Source organism: Giraffa tippelskirchi, chromosome X (assembly GCF_054371585.1).
Source record: "Giraffa tippelskirchi isolate mGirTip1 chromosome X, T2T-mGirTip1v1.2.pri, whole genome shotgun sequence".
Lineage (NCBI taxonomy): Eukaryota > Metazoa > Chordata > Mammalia > Artiodactyla > Giraffidae > Giraffa > Giraffa tippelskirchi.
The window spans coordinates 107,661,020-107,685,726 of NC_137289.1; the positions used below are offsets into that span (position 1 = coordinate 107,661,020).

The following is a 24,707-nucleotide window of genomic DNA, read 5'->3' on the forward strand; positions in this document are numbered from 1 at the left end:
TTGTCAATTTCCCCTTTCATATTTGTTAGCATTTATCTTACATATTGTGGTGGTCCTATGTTGGGTGCATATATATTTATAATTGTTATATCTTCTTCTTGGATAGATCCTTTGATCATTAGGTAGTGTCCATCTTTGTCTCTTTGCACCACCTTTGTTTTAAAGTCTAATTTATCTGATATGAATATTGCTACTCCTGCTTTTTTTTGATCTCTATTTGCATGAACTATCTTTTTCCAGCCCTTCACTTTAAGTCTGTATGTGTCCCTTGTTTTGAGGTGGGTCTCTTGTAGAAAACATATATAGGGGTCTTGTTTTTGTATCCATTCAGCCAGTCTTTGTCTTTTTGTCGAGGCATTCAACCCATTTACATTTAAGGTAATTATTGATAAGTATGATCCTGTTGCCATTTACTTTAATGTTTTGGGTTCGTGTTTATACACCCTTTCTGTTTCCTGTCTAGAGAAGATCCTTTAGCATTTGTTGGAGAGCTGGTTTGGTGGTGCTGAATTCTCTCAGCTTTTGCTTGTCTGTAAAGCTTTTGATTTCTCCTTCGTATTTGAATGAGATTCTTGCAGGATACAGTAATCTGGGCTGTAGATTATTTTCTTTCATCACTTTAAGTATGCCCTGCCATTCCCTTCTGGCCTGAAGAGTTTCTATTGAAAGATCAGCTGTTATCCTTATGGGGATCCCCTTGTGTGTTATTTGTTGTTTTTCCCTTGCTGATTTTAATATTTGTTCTTTGTGTTTGATCTTTGCTAATTTGATTATTATGTGTCTTGGGGTGTTTCATCTTGGGTTTATCCTGTTTGGGACTCTCTGGGTTTCTTGGACTTGGGTGATTATTTCCTTCCCCACTTTAGGGAAAATTTCAACTATTATCTCCGCGAGTATTTTCTCATGGTCTTTCTTTTTGTCTTCTTCTTCTGGGACTCCTATGATTCATATGTTGGTGTGTTTAACACTGTCCCAGAGGTCTCTGAGGTTTTCCTCATTTCTTTTAATTCTTTTTTCCTCTCTGTTTCATTTATTTCTATCATTCTATCTTCTATCTCACTTATCCTATCTTCTGCCTCCGTTATTCTATTGTTGGTTCCCTCCAGAGTGTTTTTTATCTCATTTATTGCATTAGTCATTATATAATTACTCTTTTTTATTTCTTCTAAGTCCTTGTTAAAACTTTCTTGCATCTTCTCGATCCTTGTCTCCAGGTTATTTATCTGTAACTCCAATTTGTTTTCCAGATTTTGGATCATTTTCACTATCATTATTTGGAATTCTTTATCAGGTAGATTCCCTATCTCTTCCTCTTTTGTTTGATTTGGAGGGCATTTATCCTGTTCCCTTACCTGCTGGGTATTTCTCTGCCTTTTCATCTTGTTTATATTGCTGTGTTTGGGGTGGCCTGTTTTCTGGCAGTTTGTGATTCCTCTTTATTGTGGAGGTTCCTCACTGTGGACGGGGTTAGAGGGGTGGCTTGTCAAGGTTTCCTGGTTGGGGAAGCTTGTGTCGGTGTTCTGGTGGGTGGAGCTTGATTTCTTCTCTCTGGAGTGCAATGAAATGTCCAGTAATGAGTTTTGAGATGTCAACGGGTTTGGTGTGACTCTGAGCAGCCTGTATGTTGAAGTTCAGGGCTATGTTCTTGTGTTGCTGGAGAATTTGCGTGGTATATCTTACTCTGGGACTTGTTGGCCCTTGGGTGGTGCTTGGCTTCAGCGTAGGTATGGAGGCGTTTGATGAGCTCCTCTCATTTAATGCTTGCTGGATTCAGGAGTTCTCTGGTGTTCTTAAAATATGGACTTAAGTCTCCTGTCTCTGGTTTTCAGTCTTATTCTTACAGTAGCCTCAAAACTTCTCCATCTATACAGCACTGATGATAAAACATCTGGGTTAATGATGAAAGGTTTCTCCGCAGTGAGGGACACCCAGAGAGGTTCACAGAGTTACATGGAGAAGAGAAGAGGGAGGAGGGAGATATGGGTGGCCAGGAGGAGAAGAGGGGAATAAAAAGGGGAGAGAGCAAGCTAGCCAGTAATCACTTCCCTATGTGCTCTCCACAGTCTGGATCTCTCAGAGGTGTTCATGGAGTTACGCAGGGAAGAGAAGAGGGAGGAAGAAGACAGAGGTGGCCTGGAGGAGAAAAGTGGGACTCAAAAGAGGAGAGACAGATCCAGCCAGTAATCAGTTCTCTAAGTGTTCTCCACAGCCTGGAACACACAAAGAGATTCACAGAGTTGAGTAGAGAAGAAAAGGGGGAGTGGGGAGATGGAGGCAACTTGGTGGAGAAAAAGGAGAGCTAAAAGGGGGAGAGAGCAATCAAGCCAGTGGTCTCGTTCCCAAGTAAAAATGGGTACTGAAGATTGGGTTCTTGAAGATACAAAGTTAATAACAAATACTAAAAAGCAAAGATTAAAAATCTAGAGTAGAGGTTAGGTTCTCAAAAATACCATATTAAAAAAGGAGAACGAAAAGAATAAAAAAAAGAAAGAAAAAAACAGAAAAAAACCCCCACCAAAGTCACAAAAATTATAATATATATATATATGAAGTTTACTTTAAAAATAATGTTGTAAAGAAAAAAAAGAGAAAAATAAAAATAGGGTCTTTTTTTTGCAAGGTTATTGTAGGTTATAAAAATGAAAATTGAAGGAGTAATAGGGGACTTAAAAACAAAAATAAAATAAGAAAATAAAATTAACAAAAAAATAATTTTAAAAAGTTTTAAAAATTTAAAAAATGAAACTAGTAAAACTATATCTCAGACTTTCTCTGGAGCTATTATGGACTGTGTGGGGTCAGTTCATTTTCAGATAGTTCCTTGGTCCAGCTTGTACTTCTCAAGGTCTCTATGCCTCTTCCTATGTAGTCGGTGCTAATTACAGGGTTTTAATCTGTTGCATCTGTCACTTCCAAAGCGATTCCTTGTGTTTCTTTTAGCTTCTTCTGTTTGCTGGTCTCTTCAGTGTCTAATTTCCGCCCTGACACAAGGGGTGCAGTGGTGGTCACTTTTTTTTTTTTTTTTTTTTAGTCTCACTTGTTCAGTCTTGCTGTGGGGAGGGAGGAACACTGCACACAGATCTCACTGGCGTGTGCTCACAATGTTTTGGGCACTCTGGGTTTGCCCCGCTCACGGCGTGTGTGCTTTCCCAGTCTACACTTATCAGGCTCTAGGTTGCACTGCCGGGAATTGTCTGAAGTGGCCCCTGGGGTTGCCTGTATTTCCCAGGTCTAAGCTGCTCAGCTTCTAGTTCCCGGGTACTTCACAAAGGCGCAGACTTGGTTGAGCCTGGGTTTTGTGCCCTTCCCAGGTCCCAGCAGCGCCAGTGACCAGGTTTTTGGCTAGCGTGGTTGGGGGATGCACCTTTTTCCCTTCCCCTGACACAGCCGCTAGGTTTTCTGGGTGTACAACGGGCGCAGCTTCCCAGGTGTGCCGTGCTCTCCCCTAGGGAGCTGATCTCTGGCTGTGACCCTCATGGCAGGTGTCGACCCTCCAGAGTTCCCAAGCAGTCCTGGTTAGCAGTGAGGTCTGTTTGCAGTTTGGTATAGAATGCCTCTCTGGAGCTGCGATTCAGCCCTTCCGGCTCTCGCTGCCCTCCCATTCCTGTCTCCTGCTGGGGATGGGCCGGTCTGCGGCTGGTTTACTCTGCTCAGTCCTTTGTTCTGTGAGCTGGCCTGGCGGTGTCTTAGGTTAGGGATTTTCGCGGGAAAGCTATCCCACGGTCTAGGTTGCTGTCTCAATCTAGTTCCCTCAGATTGCCCGCAGGGCATTCAGGCTCAATCCTAACCCAAAGCAATGCGGCCCGCCCCTCCCTGCCTGGTCTCCGCTTGTTAGTTGGGGCTGCACTCCCGCACCCTCTGGGAATTGCTGCTAGGTACGTAAACCGCGAGGTTTAATAATTTATTTATTTTTCCTCCCGGTTATTTTGCCCTTTGCGATTCCAAGGCTCGCCACCGACCCACCAGAGAGAGTGTTTCCTGGTGTTTGGAAACTTCTCTCTTTTTTAAGACTCCCTTCCCTGGATGGATCTCCATCCCTACCTGTTTTGTCTCTCTTTTTATCTTTTATATTTTGTCCTACCTCCTTTCGAAGACTATGATCTGCCTTTCTGTGTGTCTGATGTCGTCTGCCAGCATTCACAAGTGGTTTTGTGGAATTCGTTCGGCATCTAAATGTTCTTTTGGTGAATTTGTGGGAGAAAAAGTCGTCTCCCCGTCCTATTCCTCCACCATCTTAGGACTGCCCTTGTTAATAATGTTGAAAACTCAGTCTCTGTGCCCTGGTACTGAATTGAATCTTGGAGATGGAGTTTTGTGTGAGGTAGAAAAGAACAGCTTTATTGCTTTGCCAGACAAAGGGGGGCATAGCAGGTTCCTGTCCTCAAAAACTGTGTGTCCCAATCTGGGAGGACTTAGTGAGGAGTTTTATAGCAATGGTTCAAGGTTGGGTTGCCAGTAAGGATCAGCGTGTACAGGGCTTGCATTTCCTTAATCTGGCTCGGGTGGTTCTTCTCTGGAATGAAGAATGGTAAATCCATTTGTTTGGGGGGGGGGTTAGTTCTGTAAAGAGCACAAAGATACTGTTATGTATATCCCTTGAGGCAGAAACAGGATCCTGCCCAAGGTTGCACTATTTTTTCTTGGCTGCCCCTCCTCCCTTTTCTCTGCATCCCCTCCCTTCTCTGATTAACAACTGTTTACACCTGCCCTTTGGAACTCAGGAAAGGTCATGGAGGCTGAAGTCTGTTCCCTACAAACAAGGAATGGGGTACTCAGAAAGTACCCAGGAATCCCACAGGGTCCTGCTCAGCTTCACTAATAAAGATAGTTTTAATTCTTCTTTTCTAATCTTCATGACTTTTCTATTTTCTTGCTTTATTGTGCTGGCTAGAATCTCCAGTCTAATGTAGAATAGAGTAGTGAGAGTGGATATCTTTGCCTTTTTTAAGACCTTACAGGAAAAACTCTATTTTCAGTTGAAAAAAAGTCTACATTTTTTAATGATAAGTATGATATTATTTAGATTTTTCAAAGATGTCCTTTATAAATTTGAGACAGTTTCCTTCTATTCCTAGTTTACCGAGAATTTTTATTGACATAGATGTTGGTATTTTCTTTGCAAATATTGAGATTATCATATTGATGTTTAAGGCCTGCTTCCCTGGTGGCTCAGATGGTAAAGAATCTGCCTGCAATGCAGGAGACTGAGGTTCGATCCCTGGGTCAGGAAGATCCCCTGGAGGTGGAAATGGCAACCACTCTAGTATTCTTGCCTGGAGAATCCCATGGACAGAGGAGCCTGGCGGGCTACAGTCCATAGGGTCACAGAGTTGGACACGACTGAGTGACTAACACTTCTTCATACACTGAAAAACATTCCATCCTTTTGTTTCTCCTTCCATTGGACAAAGACAGAATAAAGAGTAGGAAGTCACTTTGATAAATTTCCTCTTTTCCTTTGAGGGGTCTTCCCCTGGAACAGTAGCTCTTTTGTGCATAATCTGTGATTCTAGGTGAGATTGAAAGACAGTGGAGAAGTATGTAGCTGATAATCAAAACCTGAGATGGCAGGATTGCCTTCATTATTTGAATTTTAGTGTGTAACATATCTGGTATATATTGGATAAAGATACATTCTGTATAAACCACAATACCTAGAATGAAGCTGTGCTTATGTAACAGTTCTATAGAAATACTTCTTGGCTTAGGAAGAGATAAATAAATTTAAGACTTTAAAAATGTATAAAAGCACGAATCACATCTTTTTCCTCGTAGGCAATCAATTAGGCTTTATTATCACTGACATTTTCTTTTGCAGATTAAGTCATGGCTATCTAGGGCTGGGAAAGCTGTTGTTTCTCAGTCTCAAAGATAGAGTGAACATAAAATATTTGAAAGCAGGAATTGGAAGGAAAAACAAAACCCTGTCTGGGGAAACGTTACTTGCAGTGTCCAATCTCGATGAATAAAATAAGGAGAGAGCTTTCCTAGCATTTTAGTTGTCACTTTTATTTGTCAATAAATGTTTTTGAATTTTCCCAAGTTAGGAAACAACCAGCGGCGGCAGCAGGGATGACTAAGGCATAAGCTGCGTGGCTGATTATCTCAGCACTGACCTGTAAGCAGCCCCCTCTGGGTGAAATGCAATTGAGTCTCCCTATTAACTCTAGTCCTCAGCGACTCCCTAGCAGTCTCGGTTATCAGGCTCAGAACACACTGAGTTAAGTAGGAAGGCTCATGGCGGGTAATAGTTTTGTGACGCAGATGACTATCAGCAAGAGACTAAGCTGAAAATGACTTCTCTGGGGCAGCTGAGAATGGGAAATCAGGGTGAATGTTGAGGTGGAGCTGCAAGGTTTGGTTTTCTAGCCTCTGAAATGGTCTTGCACTGTAGGTTAAATGCCAGGGCTGTACTCATGAATATATACTATTTCTGGCTGCTGTAATTGATTAGCTACACTTTGCAGCTGGCTTGACGATCCTTCGAGCTACTCAGGGCCGGAGGAGCGGTACAGAAGAGCATATCCATAGAAGCTCTGAGTTATCATTGGCCATGTGGAAACTGAGACAGCCAACCTAACAGCAATAAAATATTCCACATTAAATGGAGTGAATTCCGAACCACTGTCTTCCCAGCACTACTTCCACATTTGTTATATCACTTTGTATTTTACAGGGGGAAAAAAAAAACTTTCAACACTTAATCTTTCTTTTCAAAAATTATTCATTTATTTATTTATTTTTGGCTGTGCTGGATCTTCATTGCTGTGTGGGGTTTCTCTAGTTGCAGCGAGTGTGTGCTAAGCTCTAGTTGCACTGCATGGGGTGCTCATTGTGGTAGCTTCTTTTGTTGTGGAGCACGGGCTCCAGAGCACAGACTCAGTAGTTGTGGCGCTCTGGCTTAGTTGCTCCATGGCATGTGGGCTCTTCCCGGGTCAGCTGGCAGGCAGATTCTTTATCGCTGAACCACCAGGGAAGCCCTTAATCTTTCCTAAGTTTGCCTTTATCTCCATTTATCTATGTAAGCAGATGGTATTCTCTGTGTGATGGGAAATGGATTCAATATCTAATGTGGCATGGCCTCAGGCTAAGACCTGGACTCTAGAGAAGACTTTATGGTGTTGGATTCCAGCTTTACTTCTACCCAGCTGTGTGGCCCTGGGTAAATTACTTCACCTCTCTGTGGCCCAGTATCCCCATTTATAAAATGAGGATGATGAAATGACTGCCTGGATATGGTTGTTATTGTACTAAATAAGTTAATAGATATCCGAAGTCATGTACAGATGTGAAAGTTGGACCATAAAGAAGGCAGAGCGCCAAAGAATTGATGCTTTTGAACTGTGGTGTTGGAGAAGGCTCCTGAAAGTCCCTTGGACAGCAAGGAGATCAAGCCAGTCAATCTTAAAGGAAATCAACCCTGAATACTCATTGCAAGGACTGATGCTGAAGCTGAAGCTCCAATACTTTGGCCACCTGATGTGAAGCGCCAACTCATTGGAAAAGACCCTGATGCTGGGAAAGATTGAAGGCGGGAGGAGAAGGGGCCAACAGAGGATAAGATGGTTGAATGGCATCACTGACTCAATGGACATGAGTTTGAGCAAGCTCTGAGAGATGGTGAAGGACAGGGACGCCTGGAGTGCTGCAGTCCATGGAGTTGCAAAGAGTCAGACACAAATTAGTGGCTGAACAACAACAAATTTAATAGATATAAAATATTTCCAGTGTTTACCACATTCTAGATCTTATTTTAAGTTTTAGTCATTAGTGTTATCTGAAATGAAAACAGGATAGCAGTGTACCTCTGTACAAGGTAAAGTCTAGAATTCAAGGCGATGTTACCATTTCATCCTTGACTTCAAACCTATTGCTAAAAGGCTTCCCTTTGTATTTGTTAATTTTTCTCTTAGGTTTATTATTGTGCTGTCTTAGCTGTCTAGAAGGTCTTCAAGTGGAGATTTCATTTCCCCTTTCATTTGCTCTGTAAATAAGGAGCAGCTAGTACAAGCAATGTGTGTTTGTACATATTACTTTTACCAAGTATATTTTTCACTAAATAAAAGCCCTGGCTTTATGCAGCCTCTATACTTGGATGTTGTGAGTACAGACCTGCATGTATTAACTCCTCAACTATCTGATATTGTTAGGATTAAAGGTCCAAAAGGCTACCACCTACCCCTTATTGAGACAGAGGATGTGATGGTTGGATGGCATCACCTACACAAAGGGCATGAGTTTGAGCAAACTTTGGGAGACAGTGAAGGACAGAGGAGCATGGTGTGCTGCAGTCCATGGGATTGCAAAGAGTCAGACACGACTTAGCAACTAAACAACAATGACCATCTCTAGGGCTCTATACCACTACTTTACATAGCTAGTCTCCTGGAACTCTCACAAAATCTCTATGAATTGGCATTAGCCTCACTTTAGAGATGGTGAAATAGAAGCTCAGAGGGATGGAGTCACTCACCAGTGTCACACAGCTCCATGGCCTGGTACTGTTTGGTCAATTAAAGCTGATTGGTTTGTTTATCATATGGCACTTCAGTTGTCCCTGTTTTAGCCTCACAAGTGTCTTCACCTTATGTACTCTTTATTGAATTTTTCTCCTCCTTGCCTTGTATTGCTTTGATAGTTGTTATCAACAGGCATAAACATCCACGTTAAATGAAGCTAGTTAACTTTAGTTCAGAAAATTAAGCCTTGAGATTCCCTGTGTTGTAAATAACAAAAGCATGACTTTCCAAGTCACCTGATGTGGTCACTAACAAAACTTTTTTTTTTTTTAAATCCTGGCCTCAAATACTCTGATTAACTGAGAATTAAGTGACTGAAGTCCCCACTGTTCAGAATGCAGCCACAGTGATGGAGTGGGTGGAGAAATACAGGTTGAGCTTTTCACAACAGACAGAAAAATTCATAGGCTTCATAAAGATTCTGGATTATTACAAGGGAAGAAGAGCTATTCATCAAAGCTATGATTGAAGGAGGGACAGCTTCTCAGTTCTTCTCTTTTCATGTTTCAGTGGCAGCACAGCACAGCAGTTCGGAAACACTGATGCATGCTGGAGCCATGTGGCTGACTTGAAATCACAGCTGGACGTTACAGGCCATGTGATGTCAGGCAGCTACTTGATTCATCTAATCTCCAAGCAGCCCTATGTGGTAGGTACTGTCATTGTCCCACTTCATGGATAAGGAGACTAATATACAAAGACTTTATATAACCTGCCTTAGTTTATCCTGGTGGCATATCTTCAAGCCTTGTGATTCTGGGATTAAGAGCCAATCCTTTAGGCTAGGGCTTTGGTATATAAGAAGCCATGATTAAATGGAAATGTCAAATGAAATTATTTGTCTCTTTTCCAGCTGTATCTGCCAGCCCTTTTCTTTACCTATCAACAGTGTAATTACTACTCTCTTGACACACTTCCCTCCTTCCATCCCTCCCCAAGCTCTATTTTAATTCATCTCACATTCTCGCAGGTGGAAAGCATCTGCTCCCAAGCCAGTGATATGGATTTGTGGGAGGAAAAGAGATAAGAGTGGGGTGCACACTTGATGGATCATATGGAGGAATGCCAGGAACCATCCTCCATAGCTCTGTGACATCCTCTTGACCCACCATTTTCAGCTAAGTTCCTCCAAGTGCCTGCCAAACCAGTGCTACTCGAACTTTCACGTAAGAGTCACCTGGGGATATTGTTAAAATGAAGAGTCAGACTCATTAGGTCTGTGGTGAAACCTACGATTTGTATTCTTAAGAAGTTCCTAGGTGATGCTGATGCCACTGGTTCATGGACCACATTTTGAGTAGTTAACTGCTAACTCATTATTCTCTTGAAAGACAGAACAAAGATGGTGTATCTGTGGAGACTGTTCGGGGCATTTAAGGACTGTAAGAGAGGTCTGACCAGGGTTCTCCTAGAATATCCTGCTAATGAGAATCAAGATTCATTATGAGTCCTAATGACTGGTGGTTTCTACAGTTGTTCCAGTTTGTGATGGCTGGCAGGCCTGGATGAGCTGTCAGTGGAGATAACTTGAACTGCGGCTTTTCCACGAGCCCAGTCTGTAAGCCTTGCTACTGCTGTCCCATTGCTGAGTTTACCTTGAGTTCCTTCTCAGATTAAGTCCCTAGAATACTAGGGCCTTGACTGGATCCCTGACAACCTGTATAGTTTTGCCAGCTTTCCTTTTATTAATAATAACTCATGACCCTGATCTTACGCCATGAGACCCTGGGATCCTCCCCTGAAGGTAACCCAGAAATGTTCATGCCTCCACTTGCCTGACTACAGCTGTTGTCACTGACCTGTGATTTTGGCGATTTGGGGCAGTGTGAGCCCTTTAACACTGACTCTGTATCCCTTTTTAAAAATATTTATTTGTTTGTCTGTGAGGAATCTTAATTGTGGTGTGCGGGATCTTTTTTTTTTTTTTTCTTTAGTTGCAGTACTATAGATCTTTAGTCCTGGTTTTTGGGAGCTAGCTCCTCAACCAGGGGTTGAACCCAAGCCCCCTGCATTGGGGGCTCAGAGTCTTAGCTCCTGGACCACCAGAGAAATCCCAGCTTCTGTAACCTTTTGACATGTCCCCATTATTCTTTTAGCCCTTGCTTACTTTCTAGCCCCAAATCATTCAGGCTCCTCTTTTATTTTCCCTGACATAGACATAGATTCAGCCAGTTTTTCATGTAGATTCTTTCTAGTGGGAAATGATTCTCATACATCAAGAATCAAGATCTGATTGCTATCTATCTTCAATACAACTGGGATGTCATTGCTTTTAATATATCTTTCAGGGATAAAGGTAGCATATATTAATATGAATTAAATAGTTTAAATATATTTCCAATTCAAATGTAATACTACAAAGCTTTTTTTTTGATTTCTCTATTTTTTTCCCTCTAACACTTAAAATTTTACTTCCCCAAAAGATTATTTACTTTCTTGCTTATTCTACAATATACATACAATTGCAAAAATTGCACTACTAATATTCTCACTATTTTAAATGACTGAATTAGGTTTAAGATTTCTTTGCCATTCTTTTTATCTTAACACACAACTCTATCTGTATATGCTCTGTAAACATATGAGAATGTAGAGATATCAATGAACAAAATCCCTTGAAATGACTGTGTGATTATTACCAATTTCATATGAAATTAGGTTTTCTGTGCTCAGTTTTAAGTTTTGCATACTTTTCTTTTTGGTAGAAGTTGATTTTTGTGTAGATAAGACATTCACAGCATTCAAAGTCAAGACTTTTTTAAAAAACTATGTTCAGAGAAGAGCTACTTCCATCCCTTTTATCTGTACATACTTCTTTCACTTTATTGCCATAAGCAATCATTTTTATTCAGATTTTTCCTTTTTTCATTTCATTAGTTTAGGTCCTAGTTTGTCTATTTTTTTTCAAGAAGCTAGCTTACCTATTTGTATATTATTAATTCATTCATTAACTCTACTCTTTAGAATTCTGTTCTTTTGGCTTTGTCAGTTTTTTCCTTTTTGAGTTGTATATTTATTTTCATGCTTTCATTTTTATCAATTTTAGTATTTAAGGCTGTGAATATTCCTATTATCAATGTTACATGGGCTTTTCTTTGAAATTCTGCATTTTCACTTTATTTCTCCCATTTAATAGAAAGTTTTAAAGTGGCCTCTGTATTTCCTACCACATTTTGTGGTTTTGTTGTCCATATGTCTGGTTTTATCCAATAAACTGTGAGAAGTAGAATGTATCACTTCCAGAAAAAGATAGTAAAGTAGACAATATGCCTACAGAGACAATTTTCTCTCTTTGTCTGAATGGCTAGAAGTGAAAGACTCCATCTTGGCGGAACCTTGATTAAAGGAGCCTGGATCCCTGATCTATTGCTTTGAGGCAGGGTTGGTAAACTTCCTCTATAAAGGGACAGACAGTAAATATTTTTGATGTGTATTGCACAACAAGCTGTCTCTGTTGCAAAAACTCAACTCTGCTTTTGTAGCCATAGATAATATGTAAATGAATGAGCATTTCTATGATCCAATAAAACTTTATTTATAAAGACAGGGGTTAGCTGGATTTAGCCTGTGAATTATAGTTTGTTAGCCTCTGGTTTACAGAAAAACTGCCCAGGGTAGCTGTCCAAACTGCATAAAGTCATGTCAGAAATGAGAAGTCAACTTCTGTCATATTAAGTCACTGCATTTGGGGATTATTTGCTACAGTAGATAACAACAGTTCCCCTAGAGGGGAATACAAGAAAGAATCTGAGAATCTGATTCAGTAATTTCCTAAAGAAGAAATGACTATGGAAGAAAACTTATGACAAACCTAGACAGCATATTAAAAAGCAGAGACATTACTTTGCCAACAAAGGTCCATCTAGTCAAAGCTATGGTTTTTCCAGTAGTCATATATGGATGTGAGAGCTGGACCATAAAGAAAGCTGAGCACCAAAGAACTGATTCTTTTGAACTCTGGTGTTGGAGAAGACTCTTGAGAGTCTCTTGGACTGCAAGGAGATCCAACCAGTCCATCCTAAAGGAAATCAGTCCTGAATGTTCATTGGAAGGACTGATGCTGAAGCTGAAGCTCAAATACTTTGGCCACCTGATGCGAAGAGCCGACTCATTTGAAAAGACCCTGATGCTGGGAAAGATTGAAGGCAGGAGGAGAAGGGGACAACAGAGGATGAGATGGTTGGATGTCATCACTGACTCAATGGACATGAGTTTAAGCAAACTCTGGGAGTTGGTGATGGACAGGGAAGCCTGGCCTGCTGCAGTCTATGGGGTCACAAAGAGTCAGACACGACTGAGTGATTGAACTGAACTGAATTTCCTCAAGAGCCATAGCTGGTTCTTGACAAACATGAGATTTTAACAAGGTCTATACAACTTCAAAGCCCATGTTTTCCCATGATACCATATTGCATCTCTGTCTTCTTCACTTTTTCTATTGAAGAAATTTTAGACAAGTGAGATTGAAAGATATGCTCAAAATCATATAGCTAGTTAGAACTCTATCAGATTATTGTTCAAAAATGTTTACTTCTTTCCTCTTACACCTATGGAAAAAAATATATTTCCCTAAAACTTTGACTTTGGACTTGTCCATGTGATTTGCTTTGGCCCTAGAGAGAAATGAGTGAGTATTTTTTTTTTTTTTGAAGGAATGAGTGTTTGTTATTGCCCCTTATTTTTTTTTAAGCATTTATTTATTTATTTGTCTGCGGTGAGTCTTAGTTGCAGCACTTGGGATCTTTAGCTGTGGTCATTAGTTGCACGCATGTGAACTCTTAGTTGAGGCATGTGGGATCTAGTTCCCTGACCAGGGATTGAACCTAGGCCCTCCTGCATTGAGAGTGTGGAGTCTTAACCACTGGACCACCAGGGAAGTCCTGTCCCTTATTGTTTCGCTTTCCCATTTGATTTGCTTTAGCTGATGCTATGATCGAAAGTTGGTGCAAGCAGAAATGTGAAACTTCCACAATTGAGCTTGTCTTTTGGTGCCTCTGCCATCGTCCTGGTGAGCTGCTGTTCCTTTAGCTGGGTTCCGCGGTGTGGGCACACAGAGATCAGACGTGTACCCCAACAGCAAGAGAACAAGCCACGCTGGAACCTCAGATTGAAACAGAATTACCCAGCGGAGCACAGACTTAATCCAAGATGTGCAAGTGAAAACAAGTGATTGTAGTTTCAATTCACTGAGTTTTAAGGTGGTTTGATTACAGGGAATTATTTTGACAATAGAAAACTCATAAAGGCAGAGATTTCCCTCCTCCTGCCCCCGACAGCCCAGGAAGTTTTCTGAATCCTTGCCTACTTTTTTTTTTTTCTATGGAGTAGTTTTTGACTGATGTTTTTATCTACGCTTGAATTTCAAAATATTTCAGTTAGAAGTTCCTTACTCTTACATATACTATTACTTTCTTCACTGTGATAATGAGTTTTAGTGGTTTGATTTTCTATATATTTTAACAGCTAGCTACAGTTCACATTTCTATTACCTAGAAACAAATAAGAAGGGTTGAAAATAAACTACAACCCACTTCCTCTCCCATGTAAAACCTGGGTGGCAGTTAAAAAAACACTTGTTCAATCCAGAAAAGCAGCCAGTTAAAACCAACTATTACAATGTCAGTCTACCCACTAACTACATTCTTAAATGAGAAGAAAATAGCATTTGCCCCTTTCTCCTTTTCTTTCCCCCTCTCTTCCACATACTCCAACACAGGCAAAGCTGTAAATCTAAACTATGACCCTCAAAATTGATAGCAAAAAAGACCCTAACTTTTGGTCAGTCTCATTCTGCCAGAGAACCAGTATTTTCCTGAAGTAAAACTCCTCCCCCCCTCCCCACAGGCAAGGGCACAGCAAATGGTCAGAGAATCCTCAGGAAGCCTGGAGACTTTTGTGAGACAAACACTGATTGTTCTGAAGCCCATAGCTAGGCTGATCTGTCTTTTCCCATAAGATTTTTCTATAAGCAGCAATATTAGGCCCACAGGCTTTAAAATTGCATTTTAATACCATGTTTGAGTTGTCTGACCTTCTTGTAAAAGAGACTGAAAAGTAAACAAATGGCAATTTATACTTGCACTCCATCATGCAATTGAATTTTCACTTATGCTATCCATTTTTTTTTCTTATTTCCAATGGTTCATTTAAAATAATATGCTTGGCTTCTTTTAAAAAGAGTCAGTATGTATTTCCTCTCCTCTGAATCTCTCTTAGGTCACCTTGCCACTAATTGAGACTGAAAGAGAATTCACCTCTTAATTGTCTCTTTGTTTCTGCTGTGATTTTACATTGCTTCTTTTCTTGTTTTTAATGATCGGTTTGAGAGATAACAGGCATTTTTTGGATTGTATTAAAGAGGTCAGATGTGATAATATGATCTGTTAATACTTTTGTTTGCCAGGTATTGATTTCTTGCTTGCAAGTGTTCTCATTTCTCTCCCTCTCCTGCCTCTCTTCCCTACACAGGTTCTCATTGTTCCCAAGGTGTCAGAATTCAACCCAAACCAGCAAAATGATTCCACTTGTCTCAGATTTTTACATTTTTCCATTTTCTTTATGATGAGGGTATATTTGAAGAGAGAATCAGATGTTTTAAGCTACTGATTCTTTGTTCCCATGACAACCTTGATGACATCAGGGAGCAGACACATCAATGCCACAAAGATTCCAATGTAAAATGAATGTGAGAAATGACTCTCAATTGTAGTTTAAATCTTTTCTATGCTAAAAACAATGCGAGCTTTGGCAGTGAAGGTGGTGAATAAAAGTTCATTCCCTAAAGGCTGCCTATATTATGCAATTAGAATACTTGGAATTGCAATATTTCGAGTACTGGATACTTTCACCCCATCCAGAAATGTTTCTCAGTCAGAAAACATCCACCTAATACCACACTCACCTGTAACTTACTAATCCATCCAGCTCCAGACAGCTCTTATATTTAGCTTGCAGTTGAGATAAACCGAGTACTGCAATTCCTTCTCTCCTTTAGCACATGAAAGTGGCACACTTCAAGGACTTATCCTTGGGAAGCAAACACAAAAAACCCGTCTGCTTCTAAGAATCTCTGGAAGCTTAAGACAGCTGGGTGAAAAATCATTTCAGAATTTCCATGGAGCTGAGGTGTTGTATCATTTTCATTTTCATTCTTGTCACAGCCCAAGATTTCAATTCTATACTTTAAAATAAGTCATTTTCACTTTCAAGAACTTTATCTGTTTACATGTTTCATTGAAAAGTCTTTATTTAAACTTGGTAGTCAAGAACCCAGCTGCCAATGCAGGAGACGACGTAAGAGATGTGGGTACATTTCCTAGATTGGGAAAATCCCCTGAAGGAGAGCATGGCAACCCACTCCAGTACTCTTGCCTTGAGAATCCCATGGACAGATGAGCCTGGCAGGCTATGGCCAGAGGGCTGCAAAGAGTTGGACACGACTGAAGCGACTTAGCATGCATGCACTGATTATAGCAGCTCCTTTGACATCCACCACTCCCTTCTCCAACCCTTTCTCCTCTCCAAATGAAAGATATGGTCATCTGTCTGCAAAGGGCTGTAGTTAACAGCTGGTACTCACAATTTTCCACAGTAGGGATGGGCTCCTTCTAGCATACAAAAGGATCTGCCTAATAGTCTTTGATATTCTGCCTTGTTTATCTGGGCCATGATTCCCCATCATTAGATTCCCATGCTGCTGGTGTAAATGGGCTTTTGTTTGAATCCAGGCTAATTTAAGACACTCCAAGACCCAGCCTTTGCTGAATTCCCAGATCTTCTGTTCTCATCTTGGGCTGTGAGGTTCAAGATGTGTTAACTGGATGGAGGCCCTTCTGCATCCTTCCTTGTATACATCCTTCAGTCTAATCTGTACTGACACATAGATGGGCACTGACAGATAGATAGAATATAAACACGTTCTGCCTTCTGAATGTGTTCTGCCTTCTGTGTTTCACACATCACAAATCAAGCGGTGTGAATTAAGTTTTTGTCATCTTTGCAGTGTTGCTTTCTGAAACACTGACCACTTTGCATGGAAGAATTTCATTTTCAGCCCTGCATGTTCCTTAGCTGCCTGGAATAAGCAGGGTTAGAAAACCCAGCAAGCGCAAGATAGTGTTTTGTTGAGTCACAGTTGGATACTATAAAGTACCAGGGAAATGATTAAACCCTAGTTTCAGCAATAGATTCTGGATGTTTCCTAACCCCAAGTCACAGTGTTAGGCAAAGAGTGTGACATCCAAGCCTCTCTAAAGGTTTAAGACCCAAGAAGGAAATAAGTCATGGATGCAAAGTCCTCCTGAAATTTATCTTTGGAGAATGTAAAACCACCCAAGTTCAATATAATTTATTTTACCTATGTAGTTGTGAAAAGTGATCAAATATATACTTCATTAAGAGTCACTTAAGACAAAGATTCACTTTTTTCAGGCAAAAGAATGAGTGATGTGTCAATCACTTCTTTTAACATTAAGGTCACAGATTTACATGATGTTTTGAGTCATCATGTAAGGTGAGAAAGGCATAATAGTGTTTAAAATTTAATGGTTAAAAGAAAGTTGGACTAAGAAGGTAATGATATTATGCCTATTATAATGGTTGGCTAAGATATTAATAATTGAAGGACATTACTATTCAAAGGCAGGTAAAATGATAAGTTGCTATCTCAGAGATTATGACTCATAAGATTATGACTCATTGCTATGATAGTTGACTATTTTCTCATCCAGCTAGATTTATCAGGGTCACATAAGTGATTAACTCTGTGAGCATGATTTAGACTCAGAGTAAACAATGTTAGTTTCCTAGCCACAATCCCATAGTTGCCCCCTGGTTTCAAGTGCAGCTATGTTGGACAGTTTTCCTGTGTGTGGTCAACATGTTACATCAAATGTTTGCTTTATTGCTTTAGCTTTTTTTGTTTTGCTTCAGAGATTTTTTCAAAGCCATAGAAGCTTATTCAGTCTTCCTGGAAGGTAGCCTCATTTTAAGTGGAAGTTAACACCGTTAGCTTTAGCCAGCAACAAGGGGACAATTCTAAGGCACTCAGAGGGTTCCCAGTTGCCCACAGCAGTTACCAGCACAATAACATAAACTTTTATTCAATTTCTCCTTCCTTTTCTCATTCCCCCTGCTCTGTCACACATATCCTGGCATCAATTCCCAAATAAACCAGTGCACCTAAATGTGTATAACACATTACATGTGCATAGAAAAACACCTGGGAGGATACACACTGAACTGTTTAACTGACTACCTGTGGTGATTGGAATTGACGGGTATGTAGGATTGGAATGATAGCAAGTTCTCTTGTTGTCCTGCTCATATCTCCTTGGCATTTGTTGGTGCCATTCATACCTATACAATAAGTCCCATACCGACAAACAAGTTCTGTTCCAAGAGCATGTTCATAAGTCCAGTTTGTTCATAAGTCCAACAAAGTAACACAATTGTCTATATAGTACTATGCTGTAATAAGTTTATAACACTTTTCATATAAATGATAGATAAAAAACAAACAAACAAAAAAGGAAATAAAACATTTTTAATCTTACAGTACCTTGAAAACTACAGTAGTACAGTACAACAGTGGGCCTACAGTGGTACGTTCACATCTTTGAAAGTTCACAACTTGAATGTTTATATGTAGGAGACTTTCTGTAGTTTCTTACTGTAAGCACATAAGGACTTCCTATGGACATGAGTGTGCTTGGCTGGCCTACAGCATCAGCCAGAGATCTGAGGAGTTAGCAGCCCCAGGGCAACCCTCAGCTGATGAGGGATGAGTGGAGGTAAACACTTTAGCTTCCTTACCCTCAATGGGACCACTCTGAGGCAGGCTCTAAACCACAGACTTGCAAAGTTTTTCTGAACTGCCAAATAGTAATTTAGCCTTTGAGGGTGATATTGTTTGTCATAACTATTCAACTCATCGAAAACATGTAAGCAGAAAGAGGAAATGGCTATATTCCATTAAAACTTATAAAAATAACCGGTGGGCAGGATTTTACTCCTGTTCTGTAAGTTTGCTAACTTCTGTTTTACACCATCTACTAGAGGTTCACAGGGAATTGGCCCCAATTGCAGGTAGTGAGAACTTGCCCTGGACACATCCTTTATTGACTTTCCTTCACTCCTCTGTGTCACTTTCTGACTCCCTCCCTGTGCTCCTTTACCTTCCAAATAAACTTCTTGTCCCCAAATTCTAATCTCGGGGTCTGCTTTTGGCAGAATCAGACTTGATTTTTTTTGGGCTCCAAAATCACTGCTGATGGTGATTGCAGCCATGAAATTAAAAGACGCTTACTCCTTGGAAGAAAGGTTATGACCAACCTAGATAGCATATTTAAAAACAAAGACATTACTTTGCCAACAAAGGTCCATCTAGTCAAGGCTATGGTTTTTCCAGTGGTCATGTATGGATGTGAGAGTTGGACGGTGAAGAAAGCTGAGTGCCGAAGAATTGATGCTTTTGAACTGTGGTGTTGGAGAAGACTCTTGAGAGTCCCTTGGACTGCAAGGAGATCCAACCAGTCCATCCTAAAGGAGATCAGTCCTGGGTGTTCATTGGAAGGACTGATGTTGAAGCTGAAACTCCAATACTTTGGCCACCTCATGCGAAGAGTTGATTCGTTGGAAAAGACCCTAATGCTGGGAAGGATTGGGGGCAGGAGGAGAAGGGGAAGACAGAGGATGAGATGGTTGGATGGCATCACTGACTCAATGGACATGGGTTTGGGTAAACTCCAGGAGTTGGTGATGGACAGGGAGGCCTGGCATGCTGCGATTCATGGGGTCACAAAGAGTCGGACACGACTGAGCGACTGAACTAAACTGAGACTAAGAGAAGAACTTCACTTTTTACTTATGTAAATTTCTAATTTTAAGTTTATAAGAACGTATTTTAATTTTATAAGAACATACAAATCCTTTCAAAGGAAAGATTAATAATTGGCGTGACAGATGAGTCTTTGTTCAGCTCCTTTCGGAATAGTCTTAATAGAGAGAGGACAATTCTGGCACTTTGGGGAAGTAAGCCTATGAGTCTCTTGGGGCCGCAGGCTTTGACAATGGTCTGTGTAACAAGTATACCTTCACTTGTGTGAGTGCTAAGTCGCTTCATTCGTCTCCGACTCTTTGCAACCCTATGGACTGTAGTCTGCTAGGCTCCTCTGTCCATGGGATTCTCCAGGCAAGAATACTGTAGTGGGTTGCCTTTCCCTCCTACAGGGGATCTTCCTGACCCAGGAATCTAACTTGTGTCTCTTATGTCTCCTGCATTGGCAGGTGGATTCTTTACCACTAGCACCACCTGGGAAGCCCCAAGTACACCTTGTTCTGTGCCAAAGTGTTTCTGAAAACCTGGCAGTGAATCAGAGTTTAGATAATAAATTACTCTCACATTCTCTGTTTATATAAATTATAAATTTACATGTGATATTTCTATTTCAAATGAACTCAGAATTGGTTTGGGCTCAACTAGCTTACCTTCACTCTCTGTGCTTCACCTTCTTTATGATCCATTAGTAAGATCTCAAGATTTAAGATTGAAAGGAGCCCTATATTTGAAGGAATTATTAACAATATTAATGACCACCCAAATTCAATTTTCTTGAGTTTAGACAGAAGTTTGATTTAGCCTATTTCTTTGAACAAGCAAAGTGCCCCCTAGAGGATCATAATGATAAAATCAGAATACTAGTTACTTTTGTTAGGGAATGGGGGCTAGTACTTGGGGTGACAGGCATATGGAAAGCTTTTGGCATGTTGGCAATATTCTATTTTCCTGGATGGTGGTTACATGGGTGTTCGTTTTGCAATAAATTCAAGTTGCACGTGTTTGTTTTTTTCAGTTTTTAGAATGTGTGTTATATCTTACAATTTAAAGGGTTAAAAAATCATGCTGATTATTTTGCACATTCTTGTACTCAGTACTCAGAAGGAAGGAAGGCAATATGCCTTAAGTCAACTTACTGCTTACAAAAAGTTTCTGCAGCATCTCTGTGGCAATCATGGGTCTGTACCACTCGGGAGTGAACTTGTCGTTCAGCTGCAACACCTTCAGGATTCACCTCTGCTTTTGAGCAGAGGCTGCACTCTTCTGGTGTAGCCTCAAGCCAAAAACTGATCACAGTTGGCCTTACTAGGGCCCAACTATTTTTATCCAATATGAGACTCCTCTAATGGGAAATCTTTGCTTTGAAGTTCTCTGTTGGGTTGACCAAGACTTTGTCAGGTCTGACTTTTCATCTGAGGTGCTTCCTGTTATTGCTGCTGTTGTTCAGTCACTAAGCCATCTCTGACTCTTTGCAACCTCATGGACTGCAGTACACAAGGCTTCCTCTTCCTTCACTATCTCCTGGCCTCTGCTCAAACTCACATCCATTGAGTCAGTGATGCCATCCAACCATCTCATCCTCTGTGCTTCCTGCTCATTCCTATTTCTTCCCTTTTAATCTTTCAGGGCATTTTGTCCCCAGTTTCTTATACACATTAGTCTAAGCATCTGCTTCCTAGAGGACCCAACTAGTCAGCAGTGGTTTGGATTACAGGTGTTCTTGGTATTAAACACATTGATCATCTTGTAAGCATCAGAAAAAAAGAAAGAAAGGGGTATTAATTAGAAGGAATGCTGGTACTATGTTAAAAATGTTACCCTGGCTTCTCTTGATAATCTGTTCTTTTACTTTCCTGGGCACTATCTGTCTTTTAGAACACCATGCTTTTTCATCAAAGAGGCACAGAGAAGATTCCATGCATCCTTCTTACCATATGAATTCCATGCTTCTTCCTTACCATATGAATTGAGCAAAGCCTCAGAAGTCCAGGCCAGTTCTGCTTCTTCAAGGGTATGGTTAACTTTCAATAACAGGGTGGAGGTCAAGATATTAAATAAGCATCCTGAATGAACTTCTCTTGGATTAATGTACAACCCAGCGGATTGTATGGTCTTGGATGGCAGGGACTTATACCATATATGCTCTTGTACTACCACACCCAACACAGTGCCTGAAACTAACAAAGAAAAATTGTATCAGGAAAGACTTTATTCAAGACTATTGCATTAGGATGGAGAAGGCAATGGCACCCCACTCCATTACTCTTGCCTGGACAATCCCATGGACGGAGGAGCCTGGTAGGCTGCAGTCCATGGGTACGCGAAGAGTCGGACACGACTGAGCAACTTCACTTTCACTTTTCACTTTCATGCATTGGAGAAGGAAATGGCAACCCACTCCAGTATTCTTGCCTGGAGAATCCCTGGGACGGCAGAGCCTGGTGAGCTGCCTTCTATGGGGTCGCACAGAGTCGGACACAACTAAAGCGACTTAGCAGCAGCAGCAGCATTGCATTAGGAGAGAAAGGGACTGAACTCAATTCTGAATGCACATAAACACCTGTAGATTTAAAGACACTGGGCAGGCTGAGGGGTTCAGTGTATGGAAAAACTTGGTTAGGTGTGAAGGAGGGAGCAGATTCCTGTGAAACTGGCTTGGCAGGATTTTTGTTTTGCTGGATTGGGCTTGACAGGTCAAGGACCACAGTTTGCAGAAGAGGAGAAAACATTTCCTCTACTCTGTTAGGTTCAGTAACTAAGACCCTGAAATTTTAACTGATAAAAGGAAAATTACCAAAAGTGAAAGCTTTTTATGTATGCATATGAAAGCCTTCACAGAAAAGAAATGAAGACCCAAAGAAGCCTTTGGATGGGGTTTTCTATACCATTTTAACAAAGAGTAATAAATTGTGGAGAAGTAACAAAGCAAAGGGAAAGGGATTTGGGCTTCTAGGGGTGATAAATTGTGAGAAGGTAAATATAGTGGGTAAACTAATGGGAGATAAGAGCTATTTTTATAATGTTTGTTATGCAGACTCATCTCATGCAGTACCTGGGGTGATAAAAATGTGTCTGGTGATTAAGAATCATTATATTCTTCCTAGTACAGGAGAGAGGCTGCAGGACACCTTCACAGAAGGAAATTTAGACCTTGCCTTTAGGGAGAAAGGGGGATGGTAGTGAGTTTTTCCAGTGTCTGAATTAATTGCCTTTGGTGCAAAATAATCCATGGTGGTGTATTTTGGGGTGGCATATTAAAATCTCCTTCAAGGACAAGGATGGCAGGCCAAAGATGAAGCCTAGCATACAAGAGGACTCAGAGGAACCAGGCTAAAGTTTGATCAAGGAGAGAGTCCTTGTCAGTACTTAATATGCTTTCCATGGCTTGAATTATGTAATACCTGTCAGGATATCATTTCAGTTCAGCAACACAATTTGCCTTTAACCCAGAGTGTCAAACATGCAAAACACAATTTTGGTATTACTCAGAGGATACCAACCCCATAATCAGTACAATCTTTTGAAAAGAATGGTTTATTTAAAATATTTAGTATTTTACAGGTATCTAGGGACAAATGGGCACTATATAAATACTCCTCCCAAAAGATATTTAGGTAGTTAATATTTTTCTGCTAAATGGATGAGGGAATCTGTGAAAATACAGTCTTGCTCATGCCAGCATTACCATATTGATACAGACTGTCCACTAGGATGTAAAGGACCCTCTGTAAGGACTCAGGTTTTAGTCTTTGCATTCATTTAAGTGGGATTCTATTGCAGAGGGTTTCCTTAAATTGTGACCTAACTAGATAATGGAAAGTGCTAAGGATAAAATGTCTTCTTCCACATTTATAGAGACAAAAATGTGCTTTAGACTTCTCATGCTGTATTGTAGTCACAAGGACTGTGGTTCTATAATGTGCACTGTGATGTCTGGACAAGTTCAACTTGTTGGACTGAGAATTACCTGATGCTTAGAGAACTGGAATACTAGGGGAAATGGTTCCTTAAGGAGATGATTACCACTTAATGGATCTCATTGTCTGATAAATAAGAATCTGCCTTGGAAGAGGGTTGGAGCTCACACATAGGGACTTTTACAAGATTTCTCTATACCACCAACTCAACTACTCCTCCAGTTCCTTTTCCCTTTCATCCATTCCAGGAAATAATGACCCAGATTCTATTTCCAAAGTACAGAATCTTTTCTGCTTGGCAGCTCCGATCCTTCTCCTTTAGCTCATGGGATAAACTCCAACCCTTTCAGCATCCTCACGAGTTTAGCTTTCAGACTGGGAAATTTGTACTCTCAGAGATATATGAAGTCTTTCTAAGTGGGACACAGGAATGGATGATTTTAAGGGGATCACTTCATAAATCATAAACTTCCATATTTACTCTTATCTATATTTTCTGTGTGAAAATGCACTTGGGGTCAAGTCCTCAAGCTGAATTCCCACACTCCTCTTTTATTTCACATCCTCCTTTGTTCTGTTTTACAAAAGAAAGGCACGCTTCTCACTCAATCAGAATCCTGTCATGGAGTCTTTCCATGAGTAGTACCCTCCTGTGTAGCAAACAGGAAGACAGTTCCAAATATTTGTGTCATAAGTCCTCCTTATGGCAAAATAACTTCTATTCTTCACATTGAGATATGTATTTCCAATAAATCATTACTTTTTAGGTTTAATAATTTTCAAATTTTTGTAATGTAGTCCACTTTGATCAAATGTGTATTACTGATAAAAATTTATTCTGGATTCAAATCTAATTATAATTAACACTTAAGCCTTAAGGTCATGGGTGATTTTAAAAATTAAAGTTTCAATTTATATATATTCTTATTTCAAGGAGGTATGTTAGTGTAATAGACATCTTGGAATGTGAAGTCAAGTGGGCCTTAGAAAGCATCACTACGAACAAAGCTAGTGGAGGTGATGGAATTCCAGTTGAGCTATTTCAAATCCTCAAAGGTGATGCTGTGAAAGTGCTGCACTCGATATGCCAGCAAATTTGGAAAACGCAGCAGTGGCCACAGGACTGGAAGAGGTCAGTCTTCGTTCCAATCCCAAAGAAAGGCAATGCCAAAGAATGCTCAAACTACCGCACAATTGCACTCATCTCACATGCTAGTAAAGTAATGCTCAAGATTCTCCAAGCCAGGCTTCAGCAATACGTGAACTGTGAACTTCCAGATGTTCAAGCTGGTTTTAGAAAAGGCAGAGGAACCAGAGATCAAATTGCCAATATCTGCTGGAACATCGAAAAAGCAAGAGAGTTCCAGAAAAACATCTATTTCTGCTTTATTGACTATGCCAAAGCCTTTGACTGTGTGGATCACAATAAACTGT

General features: G+C 40.4%; 1 protein-coding gene, 1 long non-coding RNA gene and 1 other non-coding gene across 4 annotated transcripts in view; 1 reads left to right on the top strand and 2 right to left on the bottom strand.

Annotated features, from left to right (window-relative positions):
- LOC145536957 (uncharacterized) overlaps positions 1-15,031 on the top strand; it is a 146,347-nt gene extending 131,316 nt beyond the window's left edge. The window contains exons 4-5 of the long non-coding RNA XR_014076100.1: positions 9,030-9,168; positions 13,441-15,031. This is a non-coding gene — a long non-coding RNA (uncharacterized LOC145536957). The remainder of the gene's footprint in view (positions 1-9,029; positions 9,169-13,440) is intronic.
- Positions 1-24,707, bottom strand: part of MAOA (monoamine oxidase A) — a 319,927-nt gene that overhangs the window by 243,713 nt on the left and 51,507 nt on the right. The gene's annotated exons all lie outside the window — the stretch shown is intronic.
- On the bottom strand, positions 13,322-13,395 carry TRNAE-CUC (transfer RNA glutamic acid (anticodon CUC)). Its single transcript has one exon. It is a non-coding gene; the product is annotated as a tRNA-Glu (tRNA).